The sequence below is a fragment of the Carcharhinus amblyrhynchos genome, chromosome 33 (assembly GCF_965287045.1).
Source record: "Carcharhinus amblyrhynchos chromosome 33, sCarAmb.v2.hapA, whole genome shotgun sequence".
Classification (NCBI taxonomy): domain Eukaryota; kingdom Metazoa; phylum Chordata; class Chondrichthyes; order Carcharhiniformes; family Carcharhinidae; genus Carcharhinus; species Carcharhinus amblyrhynchos.
Genome location: NC_137356.1, coordinates 11,568,939 through 11,591,660, shown reverse-complemented (window position 1 = coordinate 11,591,660; position 22,722 = coordinate 11,568,939). Strand labels below are relative to the sequence as shown.

Here is a 22,722-nt window from a genome sequence, read left to right as displayed (position 1 = left end):
CACTCTCTTCCCCCCTTCCCTCCCCCCCTGCCCCCCCCACTCTCTTCCCCCCGTCCCTCGCCCCCCCACCTCTTCCCCCGTCCCTCGCCCCCCTTCCCCCTCACCTTGCCCCCCTCTCTTCCCCCTCACTCCATCCCTCGCCCCCCCCTGAACCCCACAACCCCCGCACTCCCCCTTCCCCCTCCCGCGCCCCCCAACCCCCCATGCCCATTTCCCCCTCCCGCACCCCCCTTCCCTCCCTTGCCCCCTCCCCCTCCCTTGCCCCCTCCCCTCTCCTGCCCCCCCACCCCCTCCCTTGCCCCCTTCCCACACCCGCACCCTCTCCCCCCCAACCCTCTCTCCCCCCCACACCCCACCTCCCTCCCTGCACCCCCCAACCCCCCCCTCCCTCCCTGCACCCCCCAACCCCCCCCTCTCTCCCCCGCACCCCCCAACCCCCCCTTCCCACTCCCGCAACCCCTTGCCCCCTTACCCCTCCTGCACCCCCCTCCCCACACAACCCTCTCCCCAACCCTCTCTCCCCCCCCACACCCCTCTCTCCCCCCCCCGCACCCCCCTTCCCCCTCCCCCCCGCACCCCCCTCCCGCGCCCCCTTCCCCCTCCCCCCCGCACCCCCCTCCCGCGCCCCCTTCCCCCTCCCCCCGCACCCCCCTCCCGCGCCCCCTTCCCCCTCCCCCCCGCACCCCCCTTACCCCCACACATCCCCCCTTCCCCCACCCCTTACCCCCCACACATCCCCCCTTCCCCCACCCCTTACCCCCCACACATCCCCCCTTCCCCCACCCCTTACCCCCCACACATCCCCCTTCCCCCACCCCTTACCCCCCACACATCCCCCCTTCCCCCACCCCTTACCCCCCACACATCCCCCCTTCCCCCACCCCTTACCCCCCACACATCCCCCCTTCCCCCACCCCTTACCCCCCACACATCCCCCCTTCCCCCACCCCTTACCCCCCACACATCCCCCCTTCCCCCACCCCTTACCCCCCACACATCCCCCACCCCTTACCCCCACACATCCCCCACCCCTTACCCCCACACATCCCCCACCCCTTACCCCCCTTCCCCCACACACCCCCCTTCCCCCACACACCCCCCCTTCCCCCACACACCCCACCTTCCCCCCCCACATCCCCCCTACGTCTCCCACACATCCCCGCACCCCCTCCTCTCCCCCCCCACCCCGCACCCCCTCCTCTCCCCCCCGCACCCCCTCCTCTCCCCCCTCCTCTCCCCCCCACCCCGCACCCCCCCCTCCCAGCTCTCCCCCCCACCCCGCACCCCCCCCCCAGCACTCCCCCTCACCCCACTCCCCTCCCCGCACCCCCCACCCCTCCTCTCCCCCCCCGCATCCCCCCTCTCCCCCACCCCTTCCTCTCCCCCCCACCTCCCTCACCCCCTCCCTCCATCCCTCACCCTGTCCCTCCCCTCCTCGCTCCGTCCCTCACCCCCTCCCTCCCTCCCCCCCTCCCTCCCTCACCCCTCCCTCCCTCCGTCCCTCCCTCACCCCCCTCCCCCCCTCCCCCCTCACTCTCCCCCCCCCTCCCCCCCCCCCCCCTCACCCCCTCCCCTCCCCCCTCCCCCCTCACTCTCCCCCTCCCCCCCTCACTCTCCCCCCTCCCCCTCCCCCTTCCCCTCCCCTCCCCCCTTCCCCCTCCCCTCACTCTCCCCCCTTCCCCCTCCCCCCCTCCCCCTCCCCTCACTCTCCCCCCTTCCCCCTCCCCCCCTCCCCTCACTCTCCCCCCTTCCCCCTCCCCCCTCCCCTCACTCTCCCCCCTTCCCCCTCCCCCCCTCCCCTCACTCTCCCCCTCCCCCCTCCCCTCACTCTCCCCCCTTCCCCCTCCCCCCCTCCCCTCACTCTCCCCCCTTCCCCCTCCCCCCCTCCCCTCACTCTCCCCCCTTCCCCCTCCCCCCCTCCCCTCACTCTCCCCCCTTCCCCTCACTCTCCCCCCCTCCCCACTCTCCCCCCCTCCCCCCCCCCCACTCTCCCCCCCTCCCCCTCCCCCCCCCCACTCTCCCCCCCTCCCCCTCCCCCCCCCCACTCTCCCCCCCCTCCCCCTCCCCCCCCCCACTCTCCCCCCCCTCCCCTCCCCCTCCCTCACTCTCCCCCCCTCCCCCTCCCCCACTCTCCCCCCCTCCCCCTCCCCCACTCTCCCCCCCTCCCCCTCCCCCCCCTCCCCCTCCCCTCCCCTCCCCCTCCCCTCCCCCCCCCTCCCCCTCCCCCCCCCCACTCTCCCCCCCTCCCCCTCCCCCTCCCCCACTCTCCCCCCCTCCCCCTCCCCCCCCCCACTCTCCCCCCCTCCCCCCCGCTCACTCTCCCCCCCTCCCCCCCGCTCACTCTCCCCCCCTCCCCCCCGCTCACTCTCCCCCCCTCCCCCCCCTCACTCTCCCCCCCTCCCCCTCCCCCCCCCCACTCTCCCCCCCTCCCCCTCCCCCCCCCACTCTCCCCCCCTCCCCCTCCCCCCCCCCACTCTCCCCCCCTCCCCCTCCCCCCCTCACTCTCCCCCCCTCCCCCCCCTCACTCTCCCCCCCTCTCCCCCCCCTCACTCTCCCCCCCTCCCCCCCCTCACTCTCCCCCCCCTCCCCCCCCTCACTCTCCCCCCCTCCCCCCCTCACTCCGTCCCTCGCCCCCCGCCCCCTCACTCCCTCCCTCCCTCGCCCCCCGCCCCCTCACTCCCTCCCTCCCTCGCCCCCCGCCCCCTCACTCCCTCCCTCGCCCCCCGCCCCCTCACTCCCTCCCTCGCCCCCCGCCCCCTCACTCCCTCCCTCGCCCCCCGCCCCCTCACTCCCTCCCTCGCCCCCCGCCCCCTCACTCCCTCCCTCGCCCCCCGCCCCCTCACTCCCTCCCTCGCCCCCCGCCCCCTCACTCCCTCCCTCGCCCCCCGCCCCCTCACTCCCTCCCTCGCCCCCTCACTCCTTCCGTCGCCCCGTCTCTACCCCCTCTCCCCTCACTCCTTCGCTCTCCCCACCTCTTACCCCTCTCCCCTCACTCTGTCCCCCTCTCCCCTCCCCCACTCCCGCAGTCCCGGCTCCGCGCATGCTCCGTAGCTGCCCGGGCTCGCGCTGCGCTGCCGGCCGTTTCTCTTTGTTCCGCTGAGAGCTCGAGCGGCGGCTGCTGTCCAGGTAAAGGAGGCGCCGCGGCTTCTCCTCAGGCCGGCTGGCTGGCCGGCGGGGCTGCCCGTGGAGGGGAGGCTGTGAGCGGGCGGCGGCTCCGCTGGTGTCGGTCAGTCGGGGGAGGGGAGGGAAGGAGTGCCGGGAGGGCGGTGCGGCTCCGGTGCTGCTTCCATTGTCTGAGGGCGAGAGCCGGAGATGCAAGGCCCCGCCGCCCGATGATGGTGGCGCATTCGGACTAAAATTAATTAGTTTATATTGCGATTAATTCAAAATATATTGTTTGTCCCGGGTCTGAGCCGGGGAGGCGAGTGCTGGGCTTTATTGCGCTGATCGGATCAGCTGTATGTATGTGTGTGCTGCTCACACTGGGACTGCGTTGGGAGCTAGCTTGCTGTTGAATGAACAAAGCATCAGACAGTCTGCTGCCTACAAAGAGATTTGCTCGTTCAAAAAAAAAACTTTTTATATGTGCAACACTCTCAAATATCTCTTCTGTGTGTGAGAATAGAAAGTATTCAGAAATCCATGGCATCTTTTGAATTACATTTATATATATATACATATATCAATATTTAATCTGTTTGCAATACCCCCTCATCCCCTCTTCCTTCCTTTTGCAGTCTTGATGTGTTTGTTAATATATGTATATAAATAGTTACTTAGAAGTTTTTTGTGTTGTGATGATACTTTAGAGCCTGTACATTGCTCCTCCATAAAATTTGACGATTTGTTGTTTTTATATTTTAATTTTTTGTTGGTGCACATGTTAAGGACAGAGTTTGATTCTGCACCCTCATAAAATACGACAGTTTGTTTTTTTTTTGTTGCACATGTTGAGGACAGTTTGACCCTGCACCTCTGTAAATTATGACAATTTGTTGTTTTTATATTTTAATCTTTTTCTTGCTGCACATGTTGAGGACAGAGTTTGACTCTGCAATTCTGTAAAATATGACCAGTTGTTTTTATACTTAATTTTTTTCTTGTGGCACACGTTGAGGACAGGGGTCAGGGTCTGGTTTGTTTATCATTTGTGGTCTAAGTGATGTACTGATTTTTATTATATACTGAATTATATGCATGTTCAGAAACAAGCTTCAAAGGCTGGGGCTGCCATGTATCCAGTTAACTTTTAAATTATTCCTTTTGTTTTGAAAATCTCTTTTTTTTTAACTTTCTTCCGGCAATGTAGAATACAGATAAGTGAAGTTTTTAAGTACAGCGGTTAGGACAATACAGTTTTGTTTCTTCAGGAAGATTCTGGTTCAAGCTGAGGAAAAACTCCCTTGCCTCTAGAAAATGAGATTTTGCATTTGCCATGCTGTTAGATGGTCTGTTCCCTCCTCCTAAAAGCAGCTTTGTTATAACTAACTTTGCCTCCAGTTGGGTACAAAGGATGGTATTGATAGACTTAGCAGTTTGCAGTTCGTATCATGCTGCCTTTCCTGTGGAGGTGTTGAGAAACTTGAGAAACACCTTTTCTTTCAAGATTTTAACTTTTGCTGAGTTTGGGGATACACAGACATCTCTTTGGGCACTGTTAATGGGCTGTTTGACTGTGATGGGCTTTGCAGCAGAGTCACTCTGGTCGAAACATTGGCATCTCCACAACTCTGGTCTAAAGATAAGCTGAGATTTAAAATTGAAAATGCTGGAAACATTGAGCAAGTCAGGCTAGCTGTGGAGAGAGAAAAACAGTTAATGCTTCAGGTTGCAGACTTTTCACCAGAACAGGAAGATGTTGAAGGTTTGTGTAGTTTCTAAATTGGTACAAAATCAAGGAAATGGGACGGGAGAGAGAACAAAAGGGAAGGTGATGGTGATTAGGAATGGGAATCATGACCAACTTGAGATCAGCTAATTCTGTAGAAATCAGAATAGAACTGATGACTTTCAAATCATGCACATCATGTGGAACATTTATTCACAATGGGTATCTCCAGATGTGGATTTTTAAAGAAACATAATGCGATGAACTTAATCTAGAAACAACAGTACCCGCAGCTATACACTGTCCTTGTGGTGCTGCCCTGGGGAGTTAGTATTCGGCACAAACTTCAATTATCCAGGCAGTGTTTTTAAAAAGCCACAGAGTTGAAAGCGCTGCTGATTTGATCTCCCAGTCAGTTATTCTAAGAGCAAAGTGCAAGCTAAGTTTCTGAAACGCGATCACTTCTACAGCCAGTGGTTAAAAGACAGAGGGACTTGTCTCCAGCTATTTGGTTCTTGAGCAAAAAGCTGAGCTAGGACAGCTCAGCCATATGGCAGGGCAAGCACTTGCTTTGCATTGGAGCGGTCACACAGGGGCAAGCTTCAGAGCTGCTTGTCACTCAGATCTGCTAACCTCATTTGGCATGAATTTTATCTTGTCAGCTGGACCATTAACTGGAGGGGGGGATTCACTGGGAGATGGGTGGATACTCTCTTTTGATTTTAATTTGCAAATCAATGGAAGGATACATTGTGGATACACTCTTTTCCTCCTAAGAAAATGTTATTGTCCTTTTCCAGCAGACATGGTCTCTCTGCAGAGCTAGCAAGAGCATGTCCTTCAGTAGGAGTTGCTAGGGAGCACCCAGATGGTCTGACTCTCCCCCCTGTCTATGGTTGGTGGAAAGTCAGACTGACCTTCTCTCAGCCACTCCTTCCTCAGCATGGCAGCCCTTAGGGGTTAGGAGATATGTGGACTGCAATTTGAGCCCATGTTGTGTGGTTGCCTCTTCACTGACCCTTTCCAGCAAGGCACCAATATCTTGATAGATTACAGGGTGGCTTGTGGAAGTTCCTGTTTATTGGGATATCTTGCTTCCACTCCTGTGTGGGAAGGCTTGGGATGTGGTTAGCTGCAATATTTTGCCTGCAGCATTTGGATTTTTTTCATGAAATGTTTAGCCAACAACAGCAGACATTTGTATAACTTCTTAAATGTTCCAAGGGATATCACATGAGCATTATCACACAACATATGACATCATGTGTTGAGCTCTGAGTCGACAAAACATAAAATGAGGACTAATATTTCCTTATTTCCTCTGACTTCCAACCTTTTCTCCCAACTCTACATTAGTCTTTAGCACCCCCCTCCGTCCCTCAGCTCAGTTACATTCCCTGACCTCCATGCTGCATCCTCTTCTCCCCCACCGCTGACCTCCATGTTGCATCCTCCTCCCCAGCCCCCTGACCTCCATTCTGTATTTTCCCTCCCCCCCCACCCATTCTGTATTTCCACCCCCCCCACCCATTCTGTCTTTTCCCTGCCCCACCCACCCATTCTGTCTTTTCCCTGCCCCACCCACCCACCCGTTCTGTATTTTCCCTGCCCCACCCACCCACCCGTTCTGTATTTTCCCTGCCCCACCCACCCACCCGTTCTGTATTTTCCCTGCCCCACCCACCCACCCGTTCTGTATTTTCCCTGCCCCCCCCACCCACCCACCCATTCTGTATTTTCCCTGCCCCCCCCACCCAACCCATTCTGTATTTTCCCTGCCCCCCCCCACCCACCCACCCATTCTGTATTTTCCCTTCCCCCCCACCCACCCACGCATTCTGTATTTTCCCTGCCCCCCCCACCCACCCACCCATTCTGTATTTTCCCTGCCCCCCCCCACCCACCCATTCTGTATTTTCCCTGCCCCCCCACCCAACCCATTCTGTATTTTCCCTGCCCCCCCCACCCACCCACCCATTCTGTATTTTCCCTTCCCCCCCACCCACCCACGCATTCTGTATTTTCCCTGCCCCCCCACACCCACGCATTCTGTATTTTCCCTGCCCCCCCCAACCCACCCTTTCTGTATTTTCCCTGCCCCCCCCACCCACCCATTCTGTATTTTCCCTGCCCCCCCCCACCCACCCACCAACCCATTCTGTATTTTCCCTGCCCCCCCCACCCACCCATTCTGTATTTTCCCTGCCTCCCCCACCCACGTATTCTAAATTTTCCCTGCCCCCCCCACCCACCCACCCATTCTGTATTTTCCCTCCCTCCCCACCCACCCATTCTGTATTTTCCCTCCCTCCCCACCCACCCATTCTGTATTTTCCCTCCCTCCCACCCACCCACCCATTCTGTACTTTCCCTCCCACCCACCCACCCACCCATTCTGTACTTTCCCTCCCACCCACCCACCCACCCATTCTGTACTTTCCCTCCCACCCACCCACCCACCCATTCTGTACTTTCCCTCCCACCCACCCATCCATTCTGTACTTTCCCTCCCACCCACCCACCCACCCATTCTGTACTTTCCCTTCCTCCCACCCATTCTGTATTTTCCCTCCCACCCACCCATTTTGTGCTTTCCCTCCCACCCATGCACGCACCCACCCATTCTGTACTTTCCCTCCCACCCAACCATTCTGTACTTTCCCTCCCACCCACCCACCCACCATTCTGTACTTTCCCTCCCACCCACCCACCCATTCTGTACTTTCCCTCCCACCCACCCATTCTGTACTTTCCCTCCCACCCACCCACCCACCCATTCTGTACTTTCCCTCCCACCCAACCATCCTGTACTTTCCCTCCCAGCCAACCATTCTGTACTTTCCCTCCCACCCACACACCCATTCTGTACTTTCCCTCCCACCCACACACCCATTCTGTACTTTCCCTCCCACCCACCCACCCATTCTGTATTTTCCCTCCCACCCACCCGTTCTGTATTTTCCCTCCCACCCACCCATTCTGTATTTTTCCTCCCACCCACCCACCCACCCATTTTGTATTTTCCCACCCCCACCCATGCCGTATTTTCCCTCCCCACCCCTCGACCTCCATGCCGTGTTTCCCCTCCCTCGACCTCCGTGCCACATTCTCCCTTTCCGCGATCTCTGTCACGTTGTCTCTCCCAACACTTCCCTCTGCCTCTCTCTCCCAATCTCTCCCTGACCACCCCTCTTCGCTTTTCCTCTCCGTGACCTCCCCCAGTCCTTCTCTCCCACTCGAAACCGCCACCATCTTTTCCCTCTCTTTTGACCAACCCGCTCCACCTTGTGTCTAACTGGTGACCCTCCAACTTTCTCCCTCCCACCCCATCCCCCGCATTTCCCTCCTAAACCCCCATCTTCTCTCCCCCAACTCCCCTTCTTCCTTCTCCCTCCTGACTCCGACGCTGCCCTTGATCCCCCCTCCAATTTTTTTCTCCCTGACTTCTGCCATCCCCATACCCCTTAATTTTCTCCCTTCTTGACTCCCCCACTTTATCCCTATCTGACTCCACCTCAGCCTCATCCCTCCCATGACTCTCCCTCTGCTTTCTCCCTCCCTCCTGACCAACCCACTCTGCCATGTCTCCTCCCAACAATCCCCTAATCCCCTACCACCTGATCCCCCCCCATGCCCTTGTTCTCCCGACCCCGCCCCCTGTGCCTTCTCCCACCCCAGCTCTGCCCTCAAATACTGTCCACCTTCTTCCTCACTGATCTCTGCCCCTGCCCTCCCCGACCCCCTGTCTTGTCCTTCCTGCTCCGCCCCCCTTTGTAACACACCCTGCTTTGTTCCTTCCCCGCCTTGTCCTCCACGGCCCTCCCCACCTTTTCCCTCCCCGGACACCACCACCACCACCACCACACCCCCCCCCCCCCCCCCCCCCCTCATGGCAGGTATCGCGGGTGATGTATTTGGAAGGAGAGAGGTTAACTGGCAGGATGCAGGGAGTACATATAAAAGAGGCATTTTCAAGTTGGCAGTCTGTGGCCAGTGCTGCAAGGATCAGTGCTGAGGCCTCAGCATTTGCAATCTATTGATGACTTAGATGAAGAGACAGAGAGTAATGTATCTAAGTTTGCTGACAATACAAAGTTAGGTGGGAATGCATGATGTGAGGAGGAAACAAGAAGATTGCAAAATGAAAGAATAGAAGGGTTAAGTGAGTGGGCAGCAAGGTGGCAGACAGAATATTGTTTGTGAAAGTGTGAAGTTGTAAGAATAGAAAAACAGAACACTTTTTAAAAAAGGCATGACATTTGTAAATGTTGACATTCAGGAAGAGTTGGATGTGCTCATACAAGGGGCACAAAACATTAGCAAGCAGTTAGGAAAGCAAATGGCATGTTGGCCTTTATTGCAACAGATGTAGGAATAATGAAGTCTTGCTACAGTTGTACAGGATTTTGGTGCTACTATACATCTGGTATATTCTGTAATTTTGGCCTTCATAGTTAAGGATACCATTGGAGGTAGTATAGCAAAAGTTCACTAGATTGGTTCCTGAAATGTGAGAGTTGTTCAGTGATGAAAGACTATGTAAATTCGGTCTATAGTCTCTTGAGTTTTCAATCTTATTGAAACATTGAAGTTTATGAAGGGGCTTTGCAGGGTGGATATCGAGTGGTTATTTCCCCTGCTGGGGAATCTAGAACAAGGGGCCACAGTCGAAGGATAAGGGATCGGTCATTTAGGACTGAGGTGACGAGGACTATCTTCATTCAACAGGTTGTGAATCTTTGAAATTCTCTACGCCAGAGGGCTGTGGATGCCCCAATGTTTTAAGGTTGAGATAGATGGATTTTTTGGTCTTTTGGTGAATCAAGGGATAAGGGGAGTGGATGGAAAAATGAAATGAAAGTCAAAGATTAGCCTTCATCAGATTACCTTTTCAGATTGAATGTTGGAGCAAGCTTGACGGACTGCATGGTCTTTTCCTGCTCCGATTTCTTATGTTCTTGGTTGCCATGGCTTCAGGGAAACTGGTGAAACAAAGTCTTGCTAAACCTCTAATGTGGCTCATATGATCTTCAATTGAAAACAAAAAATGTATGGATACATTGAAGTACTATTCTGAGATTTTCCTGGGAGCTGGGACAATTATATAAAATTACAATTGTGCTTACGCAGGGAATTTGGCCCAACTGGGCTGTGCCAGTATTGTATGTTCCACAGTAACCTCCTCTCATCTTACTCCACCTCACTGTAATATTGGGCAGAAATGCCAAGTAGATAACCCATTTTGGCCGCCTCCTGAAGACCCCAGAAGATGCCAGTCTTCTACCAATGCGGTTCACTCCAAATGATATCAAGAAACAACTGGTGTTAACAAATTGTCCCTAAATTAGTCGTCCCTCAATCTGGTTATGGTTCCTTTATTGTGGAGTCCAGTCGGCGTAGACAAAGGTCATAGGTAGAAGAGGGCACTCACAATGTTAAAATGGCAGCGCGGGCTCGTTGGGCTGAAGGTCCTGTTTCCCGTGCTATGTTGTTCTTTGGTATTGGATACTGCAAAGACTATGGAGCATGGCAGCACCCCTACTGACTGTCATTATGAAGACTTGTGCTCCAGAACTAGTGCCTAGCCAAGCTGTCCCAAGTACAGCTACACTGGCATCTATCCAACAAGGTGGAAAATTGCCCATGTATGCCCTGTCCACAAAAAGCAGAATAAATCCAACCAGGCTAATTACCACCTCATCAGTTTACTCTTGATCAAAGGTGATAGAAGGTGTTGTTGATGCTGCTGTCAAGCAGCACCTATACAACAATAATCTGCTCAGCTTGGGTTCTGCCAGGACCACTAGACTCCAGCCTTGGTCCAAACGTGGACAAGAAAGCTGAACTTGAGGTGAGTGATTGCTGTTGACACCAAAGCAGCATTTGACCAAATTAGACATAAAGGTGCCTTGGTGAAGTTGAAGTCGATAGGAATCGGGGGGAAATTCTTCACTGGTTGGAGTCATACTTAGCACAAAGGAAGATAGTTGTGGTTATTGGAGTCAATCATCTCAGTGTGAATGCATTGATGTAGGAGTTCCCCAGGACAATATCCTAGGCTAACCAGCTGTTTTATCAATGATCATCTGTCCATCATAAGGTCAGATCTGAGGATTGTACAATATTCAGCACCATTCCCAACTCCTCAGATTAGTCCTGTGTCCATATACAGCAAGATCTAGACACTATTCAGGCTTTGGCTGATAAGTGGCAAGTAACATTTATGTCACACAAGTGGCAGGCAATGACTATCTCCAATAAGAGTGAATCTAACTATCACCTTTTGACATTCAATGGTATTGCTGTTGCTGAATCCCCCTCTATCAACATCCTAGTGGTTACCATTGACCAGAAGCTGAACTGGATCAGCCAAGGGTTTGGCTTCCTTTGAAAGCAAGCACATACCATAGGCAGAGAGAACATGCAAGGAGAGGGAATCCTGAACCAACAGCTCATTCAAAACTCAGACCATTGGGGTATCTTATCCTAGTTTCAGTAGAACCATCTGGGTGCAGATCTTATGAGTCACCTGTTTACCTGACCAAAAACCCCAGGTGATGGGCATGGTCACCTTCACCTCGAAAGACGACAGATCATTGTAAATTGGAAGCTAATAGAGAGAAACTATTTCCATCATTTGAGTCTAGGGCTAGGAGATGCAGCCTGAAAATTAGAGGCAGGCCTTTCAGGAGTGATGTTATGAAGCACTTCTAAAGCAGGAGTTGTAGGTTGGAACTGTCTTCCATAAATGCCAGTTAATGCTAGATCAGTTGTTAACTTTAAATTTAAGATTATGAATTTCTGTTAACCAAAGGGATTTGGGGCAAAGATGGGCAGACGAAGTTAGGTTATTGATCAACCATCATCTCAGTGATTGGCTGTACTGATGTAAGAGGATAAATTGCTGCTCCTTGTTCCAATGATACAATCCTTGCCTCAGTCAAGAACTGGCCCAACTTTTTTTTGAAGGAGCACAAAGAGTCAGCACACACACTGAAACAGTCAGGAATGTATTCCAGAATCTTACTATCCTTTGAGGAAAAAAACCAACAAACACCCAGGTGATTCTGACTCTGGCATACTTTAAATCCCCCGTCCTTCAGAACTTTAGTCTGGCCAATATTGGCTACTGCTAAAAGGGTGACTATAGTTTATAAGTAATTAATTTGGGTTCTGAGTCGTAAGTTCATCATCTTCTTTCTACTGGGATGGCCAGATCTTTCAAACTAGAATGTGATTACTAGCAACATTGGAAAATGCTTTCTTAGACAATCACCTAAACAATAGACTGTGTTTTGGGTACGCAGGTGCACATGAAATCACAAGAACACGTTTAGTTCAGATACCTACATCAGAACCCAAATGGTAGTTTGAATACTTGTGAATATCCTTGCTGTATAGAACATAGGGTTAACTCCCCATCTGGAACCAAACGTTTGGCCAGATTTTGTTCCGATCTGCTGTCTGTTATCAGTTTGGATGTGACTCAGGATTTTCCAATTCAGAGTTTAGACTCTTTTGCTGATGAGAGACACACCAAGTTAAGTACTAGCCTGTCATTGAAAGGCATTGAAGAAGAGATGTGATTTCTCCCAGTGTCCTGGCCAACATTAATCCTTAATCAGTGTCGGCAATGAAGATCGAGCGGTCATTAACCTCGTGGCTAAATGTGAGATTTTGCTATGTTTGGTTACACAACCCAGCTAGGGATTACAAATGGGGTGGAATTGTCCCAGAAATCGACAAAGTCTGATTTTCAGCAGAGAATGCTCGCCAATGGCTTTTTCCACCTTGTAGCACAACACTTGATGAAACAAATTTGCGGAATGGGCTTCACGCTGCATTGCTGACAGGTGGCCTCTGATTCACCTGTCCTGTTGTCACATCAGCACTACAGTGATTCGGGCACCATATTTAGAGGCCACTTCTGCACATGGTTAGAACAATTCGGGGTTCATGGGAAATCATGGTTGCCATATAAGCACCCAAGTTTACTGATACCTCCCTTGGAGCATCTGCTGAATACAGCGGAGGCTTGCTGCTTTGCAATATAACCACACTCTGGGGGAAGACCTGCAACCAAAGTGACAAATCCAGCATAGGAGTGGTGGCGGAGGTGGTCAGTGCCAATGTCCCTGCAGAAGAGGCACGAAAGGCTGAAAGATCTGCTCTGTTCTACCAGAATAAGTCACTCTTCTCAACACTCACAACTCATAAACTCAAAGACCCATCACACATCTGCAGGGATCTCGCTCACTCCCAACTTGACGGACACTATCACTAACTCCACTAAACACACCTTCATCTCCCCTGCAAATCTTGTCCTCACCACCTCCCTGACCCCACTCACCATCCACACATGCCAAGCGTTCTTAGATTTCTGCCCCAGCACATCTCCAGCTTACACTCTCTCCATCTGTCTTCGTGCAGGACAAGCAGGCACACAACAAGAGGGAGAGATCCCAGATGGGTGAGGAGATGCCAGACTGAAGGTCCTCGTGGACTTTGAGGAGAGAGCTATTCAAAAAGCCAGTAAGATGTGACCTGTTCCTGAGCTAATGGTGAGGTAAGTGGTGCTGAGCTAAGTGAGGATCCAGCACTATTTCATCCATCAGACTACTGTGCTAAGTGATTTCTCCTGCTTCTCAGACCCCTGCCAAATGACCTTTCCTATCGTTAGCTGGCACATCTGGGAAGAAGCTGAGGGGGGCCACAATCCAAATCCTCGACTCCAACCCTGACAGCAGCACGGACCATGAATTCACAGCGCTCACCCACACCCTCCACCAACACAGAGCCACACACCTTGGTGGGGTCTAGTTCCAGCATAGCTTTGGGGGTCACAACCTGGTGAGCACATTGCACTATCTGATCCACAGCAGGCAGAGATAGGAGCATCCAAGAGTATCAGAACTCGGAGGGTTGCTGAAGGTCCAGAATCTGCTGAGTCAGATGAGCCTTTGCTCTTGCCTCAGTTGCTGGAGCTCCAAAGGCAAGATGGAAAAAATCAGGAAAGGATGTCTGCTGCACTCAGATTGCAAGGCTTCAAGGAGGAGTCTGTTTGCCTTCAGACTGAGGTGATTGTACTGACAGTCAATCACGCCCAAGTAAAAAGCAGAGCTAAGTTTTCCCACTATCAATGGATCAGACCTTAGCTCTGCAGTCCTGCCACATCCAGCTGTGAATCGTGGTGGACAATTAAACAACTCACTGGAGGAGGAGGCTCCATAAATATCCCCATCCTTACTGATAGAGGAGCCCAGCACATCAGAGCAAAAAATAAAGCCGAAGCATTCTCAACAATTTTTAGCTAGAAATGCCGAGTGGATGATCTATGTCAGACTCCTCCGGAAGTCCCCAGCATCATAGATGTCAGTCTTCAGCCAATTTAATTCACTCCATGTGATATCAAGAAATGGCCAAAGGCACTGGATACTGCAAAGGCTATGGCCCCTGATAATATTCCAGCAATAGTTCTGAAGACTTGTTCTCCAGAACTTGCCATGCCCTTAGCCAAACTGTCCAGTACAGCCAAAACACTGGCATCTACTCGACAATGTGGAAAATTGCCCAGGTATGTCCTGTACACAAGAAACAGGACAAATCAACATGGCCAATTACTGCCCTATCAGTCTACTCTTGATGATCATCAGAGTGATGGAAGGGGTCATCAACAGCACTATCAAGCGGCATTTACTCAGCAATAACCTGATCGCAGGTGCTCAATTTGGGTTCCACCAGGGTCACTCAGCTCCTGACTGCATTACAGCCTTGGTTCTAACATGGACAAAAGAGCTGAATGCCAAAAATGAGGTGAGATGACTGTTTTTGAAATCAAGGCAGTATTGAACAGACTATGGCATGAGTAGCCCTTGCAAAACTGGTATCAGTGGGAATCAGGGGGAAAACTGTCACTCATTGGAGTTATACCTAGCACAAATGGAGATGGTTGTGGTGATTAGAGGTCAGTTATCACAGCTCTGGGGCATCACTGCTGGATTTCCTCAGGGTAGTGTCCTAGGTGCAACCATCTTCAACTGCTTCATCAATGGCCTTCCTTCCAGCAAAGTGTCAGAAGTGGGGATGTTTGCCAGTGACTACGCAATGTTCAGTATCGTTTGTAACTCCTCAGATAATGAAGCAATTCATGTCTAAATGCAGCAAGACCTGGACAATATCCAGGCTTCTACTGAGAAGTGGCAAGTAACATTCATGTCACGTAAGTGCCTGGCAATGACCATCTCCAAAAAGACAGGATCTAACCATCACCCCATGGAATTATCATCACTGAATCCTCCACTATCAATATCCTGGGGGTTACCATTGGCCAGAAACCGAACTGGATTGACCGTATAAATACTGAGGCTGCCAGAGAATGTTAAAGTCTCAGAATTCTGCAGCAAGTAACTCACCTTCTGACTCCCCAAAGCCTGTCCATCATCTAAAAAGCACAAGTGGAATACCCTGTACTTGCCTGGATGAATGCAGCTCCAACAACACTCAAGAAAGTGGACATCATCCAGGACAAAACAGCCCACATGAATGCTACCCCTATCACTAACATCTTTCCACTACTGACAAACAGTGTCAGCCATTGGACCATCTACAAGATGCATTGCAGGAACTCACAGAGGTTCCTTCGGTAGCATCTTCCAAACCCATAACCACTACCATCAGAAGGACAAGAGCAGCAGATGCCCTCCAAGTCGCTCATGATCCTGACTTGGAGATGTACAGCTCTCCTACATTGTCGTTGGGTTAAAAATCCTGGAACTCCCTTCGTAACAGCACAGTGGGTATACCTACACCTCAGGGACTGCTACCATTCAAGAAGGCAGTCCACCGGCACTTTTCAAGGGCAACTAGGTATGGGGCAATAAATGCTGGCCTAACCAGCGACTCCCACATCCTATAAATGAATAAAAATAAAACTGAACATTCAACAAGTGGAATTCCTTGTGGTTCACATAGTTAACAGCTTGATGCCACGGAGCTCTGAGTGTCATGTGAGTGCAGTTGATGGCACCCTGCACCTGTGGAAAATGTGTGCACATCTTATTGCTTTTGCTTCCTGGCTTGCCTGAATCTGTTTGAAATGCACAAAGATGCCCTTATGAAGATTGCATCTGTGGTCTCCTGGATGTGCTTCTGTGAGGCGGCTTGTGAATTCTCACAGAAGTCATCCATGGAGCCCTGGAAGGAGCCACTGGTGTAAAATTTGCAGGAACGCTGGCGGTGGATGCCCTTCAAGCCCCAGTGGCACCAAATCCTGCAGCGGGACGGCAAATGTGACCAATCAGCTCCGTGCACATTCATAGAGGGTGAACTTACTGGTTTGTTCCACTGGTCAATGACATGGCGAGCCAGTAAGAATGGGAGAGAGGTAAAAAAAAAAATCAAGTTTGGTCCTAGCTTTTCGCTTCTCTCGATTTTACTAGCTCTCTTTTGCCGACCAAATTGCTGTCACCCCATAAAGGGCGCAAAGTCGATTTCAATATGCATTAGGTTATTTAAATATAATTAGTAAATCCCAGATCATATTGGCCTGGCTCACTTGACTGTATCTGCTGTTGATTGAGGACCTCATTGGCAAGGATCACGTGTAGCCTCACTGGTGGAATTGGGTGGTTGGGGCCAAGCCAGGCCCCCTGGGATCGATTTGGGATGGGGGGGAATTGGCCAGGATGGCCATTGGGGGTGGGGCCATGTATACAGCAGCTGTGGCGGCGGAGGGGGGGTTAACAGGAGTGCACTGGGAGATCAGGGCACCTGTATAATGGCACCCCTAGAGCTCAGCAGCTGGCTTACTGGCAAGAATAGGTGCCACCCACTCCCCTTGCTGGCAAGAATCATACCTGGACTCTTTTCTTTCTCCTAAATGCTGTGTGATTGCGACTGGGAGCTTGCCCAAAAAAGTCACCACGACGCTTTCCTGTTTTCACATGCATTCCACTTTTAGAATTTTTTTTGTAAGAACCTCTCCATAGTCTTCAGCAACATCTGCAGGTGTGTCAAGCTCTGTCTGTAGACCCTACATCTAACAAGACAACTCTAAGTAACAACTTATACCACCCTGCCCTACATCACATGACAGAGTAGCCACTTTCCTGTATCCTGAGCTCAAGGCCTTGCACTCAGCTTGGCCCATGGGAGGTTTCGTGTCAATAAGCACTTCAGGACAGAGCCAAGGATTAGAAGGGCTATCCTTGCACGGTGTGCCATGGACATCCCTCTAAAGGCTATTGTTGCTTGGCTAGTTAGGCAATGGTAGAGCCACAACATAGCAGTCATCATTGGCACACAAGTGCTGCATGAATGGCCATAGTTGTGACTAGTCTGATTTCATGTCAGTTGGTCAGTTGATCTCAAGTTGAGTAGACTCAGCTGCAATGGGGTACTGATTGTTGCCATATTTTTCCATTAGCTTTGCCTGCATTCCGCCTCCATAAGTGCCACTTATCCCAGCACCACCAACACTCCCCGCTCCCAGTTGTGTGGAACCATCAGTCTGCGTTGACTCTACACCCCTTGCCAATCGTACTGAAGTCTGTGCCCTAGGCACAGTCACTCAAAGAAGCCCGTGGCCCCACACCAGAAAACAGTCTCAAATACACTGATGTTCAGATTTGCCTATGATCCCCACCTTCCTCCCCAACCTGAAGACATGAGCACTGTGTCAGCTTGGGTGCACTTATCTCTGATTCCCATCAGAGTTCTGCTCAGCAGGTGCACACCTTCTGAAATAACAAAGAACAGAAACAGGCCCTTTGGCCCAACAAGCCCGCGCTGCCATTTTAACACTACCAGTCCCCCCCTCCACCCATGACCCTTATCGTTTTATGGCCATCCACATTGAGGGAAACTAATTTAGGGACAATTTATTACTACCAATCAGCCTAATAACACATCTTTGGGGTGTGGGAGGAAACCGGAGCACCCGGAGAAAACCCTCGCAAGCACGGGGAGAATGCGCAAACTCCCACAGACACTGGCCCAAATCCATGTGCCTGCACAGCAAACAGTGATAGTCACTGAGCTGTCATCTTGCCCAGCATCTGGTCCAGTTTAAGCACACACTAACGACATGAAGCACTAGGCCAATCTCGAACAATCAAGAGCAGCCCAAGTACGACCCATCGCGTGTATGCCCCTTGTTGGACAACAAGGCGGACTGACTTAAAACCTGTGAATGAAAAGAGAAAAAACATTATTATCATACCATATCCATTTACGCCCCAATGCTAATGAACCTTATTTAAAACAATCTCCTGTATCCACCCATCTCCAACCCACTCATGTGCCTGTCTAAGTTACTCCTAAACAACTCTAGCGTGCTTGCCTCCACCACCTTACTTGGCAGAGCATTCCACACCCCCGCTACCCTCTGTGTGAAAAACCTCCCTCTAATATCTGTTATACCTCTCCCCCCTCACCTTAAGCCCATGGCCCCTCGTACTGTGTGTCTCTAACATAGGAAATAGCTTACCTCTGTTTACTCTATCTATACCCTTCATAATCTTATATACCTCTATTAGATCCCCCCTCAGGTGCCATTTTTCAAGGGAAAACAGCCCCAATTTGTTCAATCTTTCCTCATAACCCAGTCCTTCCATACCAGGCAACATCCTGGTAAACCTCCTCTGCACTCTCTCCAGAGTCTCCACGTCCTTCCGGTAGTAAGGCGACCAGAACTGGACGCAGTACTCTAAATGCGGCCTAACCAACGTTCTATACAACTGCAACATTAGACTCCAGCTCTTATATTCTATACCCCTTCCTATAAAGGCTACCATACCATAGGCTTTCTTCACAACCTTCTCCACTTGTACTGCCACCTTCAAGGACTTGTGCACTTGCATCCCCAGGTCTCGCTGCAATTCTGTACTCCTTATGGGCTTACCCTTTATCATATAACTCCCCCCTACATTATTCCGGCCAAAATGCATCACCTCACATTTATCTGGATTAAACTCCATTTGCCATATATCTGCCCAATATACCAGCCTATCAATATCCCGTTGTATTGCCAGACACTGCTCCTCACTGCCTGCCAATCCAGCCATCTTGGTGTCATCAGCAAATTTGCTGATCACACCACTTACTCCCTCTTCCAGGTCATTTATATACACTACAAAGAGAAGAGGTCCCAGTGCTGACCCCTGCGGCACACCACTAGTGACAGACCTCCAGCTAGAAAAGGACCCCTCCACTACTACTCTCTGTCTCCTCTTTGCAAGCCAGTTCTCAACCCATCTAGATACCTGGCCATGTATCCCATGAGCCTTAATCTTTTCTACCAACCTACCATGAGGGACTTTGTCAAACGCCTTACTGAAATCCATATAGACGACATCAACGGCTCGTCCTTCGTCGACCGTTTTTGTCACCTCCTCAAAAAATTCTATCAGATTTGTAAGGCAAGACTTCCCCTTTACAAAGCCTTAATCAGATCGCAACGCTCTAAGTGCTCATACATCCTATCCCTAAGAATCCTCTCCATCAACTTGCCTACCACTGACGTCAAACTCACCGGCCTATAGTTACCCGGGTTATCCCTCCAACCCTTTGTAAACAATGGTACCACGTTCACTGTCCTCCAGTCCTCTGGGATCTCACCTGTGTCCAAAGAAGAGACAAAGATTTGTGTCAGAGGCCCAGCAATCTCATCACTCGCCTCCCTAAGCAGCCTAGGATAAATGCCATCAGGTCCCGGAGATTTATCAGTTTTAATGCTACCTAAAAGCCCTAACACTTCTTCCCTCGTAATCGATAGATCCTTCAATTGGTCTACAGCTCCCTCGATGACCGTACCAGACATCAAGCCCCTCTCCTTCGTGAATACCGACGCAAAGTATTCATTCAGGATCTCCCCCGCTCCCTCAGACTCTAAGCACAATTCCCCTCGTCTGTCCCTGAGAGGACCGATTTTACCCCTAGCCACCCTTTTGCTCCTAACATAGGAGTAAAACGCCTTTGGATTTTCCTTAATCTTACCTGCCAAAGCCATTTCATGCCCCCTTTTTGCCCTCCTAACTCCCCTTTTGAGATCCCTCCTACTCTCCCTGTACTCCTCCAACGCTCTCTCCATTCCCAGTTGCTTAGACCTGACATACGCCTCTTGTTTCTTCCTAACCAGGTCTTCTATGTCTCTAGTAATCCACGGCTCTCTACTCCTACCTTTCCCATCCTTCCTCCGAACTGGCACATGCCTTTCCTGCACCCACTTCAGTTTTCCCTTGAAAGAGTCCCACATGCCTAACATGGACTTGCCCTCCAACAGCCTATCCCAGTCTGTATCCCTAAGCTCCTGCCTAATCCGGCTGTATCTAGCCTTCCCCCAATTTAGCACCCTCCCCTTAGGACAGCACTCATCTTTTTCCATTCGTATCCTAAAGTAGACAGAGTTGTGGTCACTATTAGCCACATGTTCACCTACCGCAACCTCAACCACCTGACCCGGCTCATTTCCCAGAACTAAATCCAGTATAGCCCCCTCTCTAGTCGGGCTATCTACATACTGCTCCAAGGATCCTTCCAATACACATCTTACAAATTCCTCCCTGTCCGAACCCCCAGCTCTAGGCACCTTCCAATCCACCCCAGGGAGATTAAAATCTCCCACCTCAACAACCCTGTTCTTCCTACACGTGTCCAAAATGTCGCTATATATACCCTCTTCCACTGCCCGCGGGCTGTCGGGCGGCCTGTATTACACTCCTAGCATAGTAATGGCTCCCTTCCTATTCCTCAACTCCATCCACAGAGTACATAAGAACATAAGAAATAGGAGCAGGAGTAGGCCATCTAGCCCCTCGAGCCTGCCCCGCCATTCATTAAGATCATGGCTGATCTGTCGTGGCTCAGTTCCACATTCCCGCCCTCTCCCATACCCCTTAATCCCCTTGCCTATCAAAAACCTATCAACCTGCGTCTTAAAAATATTGAGCGAGGCAGCCTCCACCACTTCAACGGGCAGAGAATTCCAGAGATTCACCACCCTTTGAGTGAAGAAGTTCCTCCTGAACTCCGTTCTAAACCGCTCCCCCCCTCTTTATCTTGAGGCTGTGCCCTCTAGTCCTACTGTCCTTTCTGAGCGGGAAGAGCCTCTCCACCTCTATCCTATCCATCCCATTCAACATCTTATATGTCTCAATGAGATCTTCCCTCATTCTTCTAAACTCTAACGAGTACAAGCCTAGTTTATTCAGCCTCTCATAGTTCAACCCCCTCAACTCCGGAATCAGCCTAGTAAACCTCCTCTGCGCTCCCTCCAAGGCCAAAATATCCTTGCATAAGTGCGGCGACCAAAACTGCACACAGTACTCCAGCTGCGGCCTCACCAATGCCCTATACAGCTGCAGCAAAACCTCCCTACTTTTATACTCAATCCCCCTCGCTATGAAGGCCAGCATCCCATTTGCCTTCCTGACCACCCGCTGCACCTGCAGGCTGGGTTTTTGCGACTCATGCACAAGGACCCCGAGGTCCCTCTGCACCGTCGCATGCTGCAGTTTTTTGCCACGTAAGTAATAGTCCTTCCTACCATTATTCCTACCAAAGTGGACAACCTCACATTTGCCAACATTAAATTCCATTTGCCAGTTCCTGGCCCATTCGCCCAGCCTATCTAGATCCTTCTGCAGACTCTCCACACCCTCCGCACAATTTGCCGTTCCACCAATCTTGGTGTCATCAGCAAATTTTGACACCATAGACTCGGTTCCCTCCTCCAGATCATCTATATCAATGGTAAATAGCTGATGCCCCAGCACCGACCCCTGGGGCACTCCACTAGTCACCAACCGCCAATCCGAATAGCACCCATTGACCCCCACTCTCTGCCTCCTATTTGACAGCCAATCCTCTATCCACGCTAACACCCTACCCCCAACTCCATGCCCCCTGACCTTCTGTAATAACCTCTTGTGAGGCACCTTGTCAAACTCCTTCTGAAAATCAAGAAACACCACATCCACCGGCTCTCCTCTCCACCACCCTAGACACATCCTCATAGAACTCCAATAAATTCGTCAGACACGACTTCCCCTTAACGTCTGCTCTACCAAACAATTCTCCTCAAGATGCCTCGCTATTTTCTCCTTGATCACGGATTCTAACATTTTACCTACAACAGACGTTAAACTAACCGGCCTATAATTCCCCGCCTTTTGCCTGCCGCCCTTCTTAAACAACGGCGTAACATTAGCCGTTTTCCAATCTTCCGGCACTTCCCCGGAATCCAGCGACGTTTGGAAAATACACCCATAAGTCGTACATTGTTCTGTTCTGACATCATGCCACTACAGATGTTTTATTTAACATAGAGGTACAATTCAAGCAGATGAGCCCGATAATCATAGAAACCCTATAGTGTAGAAGGAGGCCATTTGGTCTATCAAGTCTGTACGGACAACACTCTCACCCTGGCCCTATCCCCATAACCCCACACATTTACCCCACTAATCCCTCTAACCTATGCACCCCGGGACACTAAGAGACAATTTAGCGTAGCCAATCAACCTAACCTGCACATCGTTGGACTGTGGGACGAAACCAGAACACCCATAATGACATGCCAATGAATGATAATATTCCTGATGTTGAACAATGGGAAATGTGCCCCTCCACTGATGGGGGGAGGGGACGATCATGTCCTGCATTTGCACCATCTCTAAGGCCTCGCGATATTTTCTGCTCGTGCTGCCAAACCCACCAGATATGAATGGAAGCAGAAAATCCCTACCATTGGTTAAATCTGTGCACAACAATACAGATGATAGTTGAACCCATCAACATCCCGTCCTTTCCGCGTGAACAGATACAATGCTTACTATTACTTTACAGATACATCTGCTGCAGTGGGGAAGAATTTCTTTGCAAGGTCGAAGTTCTTG

The 22,722-nt window shown here is 51.5% G+C and overlaps 1 protein-coding gene across 8 annotated transcripts in view; it reads left to right on the top strand.

Moving 5' to 3' along the window:
• The first annotated feature begins 3,004 nt into the window (after positions 1–3,004).
• smarca4a (SWI/SNF related BAF chromatin remodeling complex subunit ATPase 4a) overlaps positions 3,005–22,722 on the top strand; it is a 94,833-nt gene continuing 75,115 nt past the window's right edge. For 5 of the 8 annotated variants that reach the window (XM_080216705.1, XM_080216704.1, XM_080216703.1 and 2 more), the window contains exons 1-2: positions 3,006–3,126; positions 13,259–13,394. The gene's annotated coding sequence lies outside the window, so the exon portion shown is untranslated. Of the gene's footprint in view, positions 3,127–13,258; positions 13,395–22,722 lie in introns of all 8 variants that reach the window. The other 3 variants (XM_080216706.1, XM_080216700.1, XM_080216699.1) reach the window with 2 other exon arrangements.